The sequence below is a fragment of the Rousettus aegyptiacus genome, unplaced genomic scaffold, assembly GCF_014176215.1.
Source record: "Rousettus aegyptiacus isolate mRouAeg1 unplaced genomic scaffold, mRouAeg1.p scaffold_m13_p_13, whole genome shotgun sequence".
Lineage (NCBI taxonomy): Eukaryota > Metazoa > Chordata > Mammalia > Chiroptera > Pteropodidae > Rousettus > Rousettus aegyptiacus.
This window is the reverse complement of record NW_023416288.1, coordinates 67,598,791-67,605,475: the sequence shown is the minus strand read 5'-3', so window position 1 is coordinate 67,605,475 and position 6,685 is coordinate 67,598,791.

Below are 6,685 nucleotides of genomic sequence, written 5' to 3'. Positions count from 1 at the left end.
TCTTATATGTACCACTTTCAAAGTCTGGGAACATCCCTATAATGGTTTGACTACTTGGCCAAGCTACAGCCCCCAGTAAGTAAATCAAACACTAATCCAGGTGTTACTGTGACGATATGTTGCAATGTGACTGAAGTCCATGATCAGCTGACTTTAAGTAAAGGAGATCATCCTAGATAATCTGTGTAGGCCTTAAGAGTACTGCTGAGACTTCCCTGATAAAGAGGAACTCTCACCTGTGGACAGCAGTTTCTACTGGGTCTGACAGTTCCAGTCTCTCCTAAAGATTTCAGATTTCCCACTATCATGTAAATCAATTCTTTGCAATGAACCTCTTACTAAAGATCTACTAGTTCTGTTTCTATGGCTGAACTGTGGCTGATACAGGCCCTAACGATTGTGCATGGGTTGTTTTTAATCCACAAAAGTGAAATATCTGCATCACAATGAATTGAGACAACTAGTTCCTTCCACTCTGGCTACACCCCCGCCACACCAGCGGAGTTGTGTTACAGTAGCAACAGGCATTTTTGGGATCTTGCTAAGGGGAAGTTGAGCTGGAAATAATTTGTGCTAACTAAATATATTCATGGTTGACAGTCACTTGCATAAATAGTTATTTCTAGCTATCGCAGCATAAGAACACCTTCCAGAATATTCCTGCTACCATTGTGCAAACACATTTGGAGACGGACACAAAAGCACAGGGCCAGAGGTCATATCAGGATATGAACAATGTCTGGAATCAGGAATATGTGGGTAGTAGAGATTTTAAAAGGGTGAAATACGTAGAGCCAGAAGCCAGTTAGTGGGATGTTCTTCCAGTTGTCAGACGTGTAAAATTTGAACAAAGTAGCTGATTCTCATTGGCATCTTATGGAAATGGAACTCTTCCACGAAGAACATAATTAATGATACATTTATGTACAGTCACAAATGCACTGTACAACTTGTCTTTTCTGATGGAAATGCCTTGAAATAGAACTTATCACAATCCCTGTGATTATAGAGTACGAACTTGTAGCAGCTTTCTAGATGTTATGTTTCATGCCTCTCAACAGTCAATAAAGAAAAAATAAATTTCAATTAACCATGCTAAATAAAATATAAAATCATCTTTCTATTCTCTTTATACTAAATGTCATTTCATATGTGGAAGTGTTCAAAGAGTCAAAAATACAAAGTTAATGACTAACAATAATGTTTTTATTTCGTGATATTTACCCTTTAACAAATGCATAACTTGTGATTTCTCATTCTAAGTAAATATTCACATTTGTACCAAATTTCGCATTTATAATTTTGTATTATTTTTCTTAAAGAGGGACCCTCAAATCATATAAGCCACAGACCTCACGAGATCAGAATCTGCCCAATCCACCTGTGTGTGTGTGTGAGCGTATGTGTGTGTTTAGGTGTCCCTCAATATTTTTTCCACTTCATCACATTACCCAGAGCTTCCTGCTAAGAGCATGCCTTCTCCTCCTTAATTCCCATTTCCTTTTTCTTCCCCAAATAGGAAGGAGTTGTCAATATTCATTTCACTGCCCAAAATCTCTTGGCAACAAAAACTGCAGGATTAGAATTGCAGAAAAGATGGTTATAAAAGAACCATGAAATCAGGTGATTAAAGCCTTTAGACTTAATCACATGAAAAGATTTTCTAACCTTGAGACTTCTGCAACTACAAGAGCCTCTTCTTTGTTCCAATATGCATTCTCTCGGGTTCTCTTCTCTGCTAGAGACTACAAAATACAGAAGTTTGAGATAAAGGCTTAAGGCTAAATATGCCTCAATGTATGCTATGTTAACATAACATTGAAAACAGCTCACATTAGGCTATGGAGGGAGATATGCTCTTCTTTTACAGATGTGAGATTCTTCTAAGAATGCATTTGCTTTGGGTAAATGGCACCTATAGAGAAGGGCATTATAATTTATTTAAAATTCTGAAGCTATACCAGTTAAACATTGAATTCCAAAATTTTTCTCATCAGAGAGAACCAAAAGGATCAGAATATGTAGGTAAGACCTAAAATTTGTAATGAGGTTTGTTTACAGGCCAAGGACCAGGAGTGGATGAGATAACAAAGACATGGTTCATTAGAATGTGTGAACGAGTAGGATGCTGTCAGAATTGTTCTGGAGACAGACACTAAGGAGATCAACCAGGCTTTCATGCAACCTTTTTTTGTTGACGTCTGATTCGTTGCCTCGATCCATTTAAAGGACCTAGAAAACGACCAAAACTAGGGTTTGGATCATTCACTTGAAGTTCTTAAAGGCACAAGGGCCAGGCTCTCCTCATATTGACATTGCCAAGCTAAGCAACCAAACTTTTCACCTTGTTTTCCTGCCTCCCCACTCCTTAGACTGAAACCGCATATGAGCGTTAGCAGGCGGTATAGTCCTGTTAGCAGGTGGTATAGACCCGGCTCAGCTCCCCGCGTCTTCACTTAATGAACTCCTGCCTCCACCATCCTCACTCTCAGAGATCAGTTTCAGACAATTGAAAAAGGTAAGGAAAGAGACTTGTCTAGTTGTGGTGTTGGGGGTCATGAGTTCATATTCCATTTATGCCTCCAATAATTCTATTTGTTTCCTTTGCATTAGGTGTTCCGAGATAATGAATACCATAGCAACAAAAGTCTGACAATAAATTGTTACCTTGATTTTCACATTTTCCAAGAGAAATCCTTGAATGGCAACCAAACCAGAAGTCTCAGCAATGAATATGTAATAATGGCTACAAGGCGAACAGTTTTCTATTCCATTTGCTTAGTAACATCATTGATCGATTCTCTTGGAAAGGAATTGTGATTGGATTAGATGATCTTCTTTTTTCAGTTTTATAATTTGTTATTAGCAATTAAAATATGCAACTGCTTTTGAACAATACAATAAGCGACTTTAGTAGAGATTTATTATATTCTGATGGTTTATAAGTGTAATTTTATCTTAAAACTTCCATCCTTTCTGTGTCTTGGTTACAGCTGTCAAAGTATTCTGAAAGTAAAAACTATGTGCAAAACTGGAAAAAAGCACAAAATATTTCAGATACAGTATCTGCTTTTCAGGCTGAATTCAAGACTGCTGCTGTTGTACTTTTTTTTTTTTTAGCTAACCACTTTTCTTCTATGCACAACATACTTCAGAGACAACCTCTCTAACATTGTGTGAAACAAGAAAACACTTTAATTAAATTAAGGAGAGACTATGCCTATCAGCCATGAAGATATTGGGTTCTGGTCATTGGAAATTCTGGCAATTTTCAGGTTTCAAGACTCCCAGTGTTCAGCAGCTATATGTTGTAAGGGCTTGACTGAACCCTCATGTAGAAGACAGGCTATAATATGAATTACCTTTGGCAGCAGAGCAGTACTGCTATTTTTTTTTATTTCCTGAGTTTTTGACTTCCTGTGAATAGAGGGACAAGTCATAAATGGTCACTGTTAATACTAAATATTTTACTTGAACATGTTCACCTGAATTGCTTTCTAAATAAGATCCTTGGGAAATTGATATTAATCGCTCGTATCTGTTGTTGACCAAAGAATCTATCCAATTACCTGAAAACCCAGATCTTCAGTGAACTCAGCATAAGTCCTAAAAGGACAGATACCTAGACATCTACTCTAAACATTTCTAAACTGGTTTGATTGGCTATAACTTTAAAAATGAGATACATACATTTATTTCATTTTTCTAGACCTTGTTATCGTGGCTTTTAGAGGGTCAATATATAGCAGTCTTCTCTTTCCTACCCCACAGATGCAGGAGTCTGACAGAGATCAAAGCATAAACTTTATTATTGATAAAAGCTAAAAGGAGGATGTGGCTTAAATGTTCAGCCTCATTACATGTCCTAACACTTTGCCACTGTATTAAATTTACGCTTAAGGACCATAACAACGAATCCATAGGCCTGGGAGTTGACATGGGCACCTGGCAGCCACTTTAAGCTCCTCATGACACAGAATCAACAGGAGATGACTACTGCTAGGGGTTGATTGATTTTAAGTGAAAAGGAGGAAAATGAGGTCGCTAGTACATAATGAGAGAAAGAGAGTTTGTGTAAAAAGCAGGAGATCCTTTAGGACATGTTTTAGTGCCATCATGTCCTGTCAGTGAAGCCCATGGAAAACCTCATCAATCCAAATTAAGCAGAACTGTTAATGGCTCAGACGCCTCTGGAATGAAAATTAGAGTCACCTTACCTGGCAAAGAATCATGACCAGTCGAAGTTAGTGCTCAGGGCAGAGGAAACATGGAAGGAGTAGTGGAAGAAGATAGTTATAAACAGTAGCCACAGCCACACGATCTGTTGCAAAAATGAAGACTTTAATAGTGATGAGAGGTTTTACCAATGTTTATATGAACATTTTTGTTTTCTTACCTTTTTCACCTCTCAATATCTAACATAAAATGCATTTATAGTAGTTAAGTCAGTATTTAAGCTAACAGAATATCAAAGGGAAGTGTGCATTAGCTAGGAGAAGAATGAACACCCAAAGACAAACAACCGACTTGTCACCTCTCCTGGGAAAAGTTAGCTTGTTTTTCGGTTGTATGTGATAGTTATAGCAAATTAGGTGGAAGCATGACTTTTTTTACTGTCATAATTTGAGATTAAGTAAGGTTTATAGAGATGTGTATGGATGTCAAGTTAACAGAGATTGGATTGTGGTGGCTTGTCAATTTGGCTAGGTGGAACCACATTTTTCAGAATTCCCTTCCATATAAGTTTCTGATTAGGTTGGGTCAGAACAGATTCATATGAAAGATCTGAGAACAGAAATGATGGACAGATAGATGATAGATAGATAGATAGATAGATAGATAGATAGATAGATAGATAGATAGATGATAGATAGATATAAATGTATCCATAAGTATTTATATTGCTATTTATAAATATATCTACATACAGATATATTTATATATATTCCCTTTCTGACTACCTGAGCTATGGACTTCAAGATGCAGTATCAAATGTGATGACAACAGTTTTATAGCAAAAGCTTAACCAGCTCCCACAATTGTTCTATGAGGCCAAATTGCTGCAACGAATCTTTTCAGAAATAGATATAGATCTCATAGTGGTTCGGTTTCTCTGCTTGAATCCTGATACAATGTATGTCGAAAATGGAACCAACAGAATTTGCTAACGTGTCGAACTTAGAGGATAAGAGAAAGAGAGGAGTCCAGAATGACAGCAAGGTTTTTGGCCTGAGAAACTAGAAGAATGGAGCTGCCATTTATTGGGAAGGAGAATGCCGAGACTGAGCAGACCCAAGGAAGAATGTCGAGAATGTGTTTACAGCGATGTCATATTTGAAATGCCTACTAGACAGCAGGATGGAGGTGTCAGGTAAATGCCTGGATTTACAGGTCTGAAATCCAGGTAAGGGGACTTGACTAAGATAAAAATTTGGCAGCCATCCCAAAATGTAAGTACTTTGTATGATACTTAAGTATCACAGATAGTACTTAAGCCATACAAATGAATGAGGTCACCTAGGGAGTGAATGTAGGAGAAGAAAAGTGATCTGAGAATAGAGAACTAAAAAAGTTGGAAAAACAAAGAGGAGTCCCCAAAGGGAATTAAGGAGGAGCAGCCAGTGAATAGAGAAACTGGTATGCACTGTGTCAAATGCTTCTGATAGATGAGGACTTAAATATGCCATTGAATTTAGCAATAGAGAAGTAATTGCTAACTTTGATAGGAACAACTCTAAGTAGAGTAAAGGGAATGAAAGCTTGACCAGAGCACATTCACGAGAGAATGGGAGGAGAGAAGTGGAGACTGAAAAGTCAATCTACTTTTTTGAGTAGATTTTGCTGTATGGGACCAAGAAATGATAGAGCAATGCCCTTGGGAAGGTGTGGAATCTGGGCACAAGTGGAGAGATTGGCCGTAAATGGGAACACAGGCCTTTCATCTCCTATAAGTGGAGCAAAGATAGCTATGTGGATTTAGGTAAAGATGCTTTAGTGCATTAAGCAGTGGGAGCCTGTGGAAGTTCTTTGCTGACTACTTCTGTTTTCTCAGCAAAAAAAAAAAAAAATGCAGAGTCATCAGCTAATAATGTGGTTTGGAAATGGAAGAGTCAGAAGTTGACAAGAGAAAAGAAGGAAAGAAGTATTCATCTCAGAGAGTGTACAAAGACTGGAGAAATGTAGTGAAGCCACTGGGAAGTGCTTGAGATTAACAGGGATGAGTTTAAGGACAGAGTCTGGTGCACCGTGGAGAGAGGCCCAGGACACAGCTCCTTTTAAACGAGCAATCTGAAAAGGAGAGAGTGTGAAAAGGCAGAGCCAAGTACTCCCGATTTCTTTTCTAAACCTCACCAGTCAGATAAGTGAATCATCCTCCCAATAGGGAGAAGAATGTTAACTTTATTGAGGTAACATTGGTTAATAACGTTTGTAAATTATAGGAGATTCCTTTAAAAATTAAGAAGAGAACTATACTGTATGACCCAGCAATTCCTCATTCAGCATTTAATGAAAACACTGAAGACATATCCACCCTCATGTTCACTGCAGCATTATTTACTATAGCCAAGACGAGGAAACAACCTAAGTGTTTTTTGACAGATGAATGAATACAGAAGATGTGGTACGTATATGTAATAGAATACTACTCAGCCATAAAAAGATGAAATACTGCCATTTGTGGCAA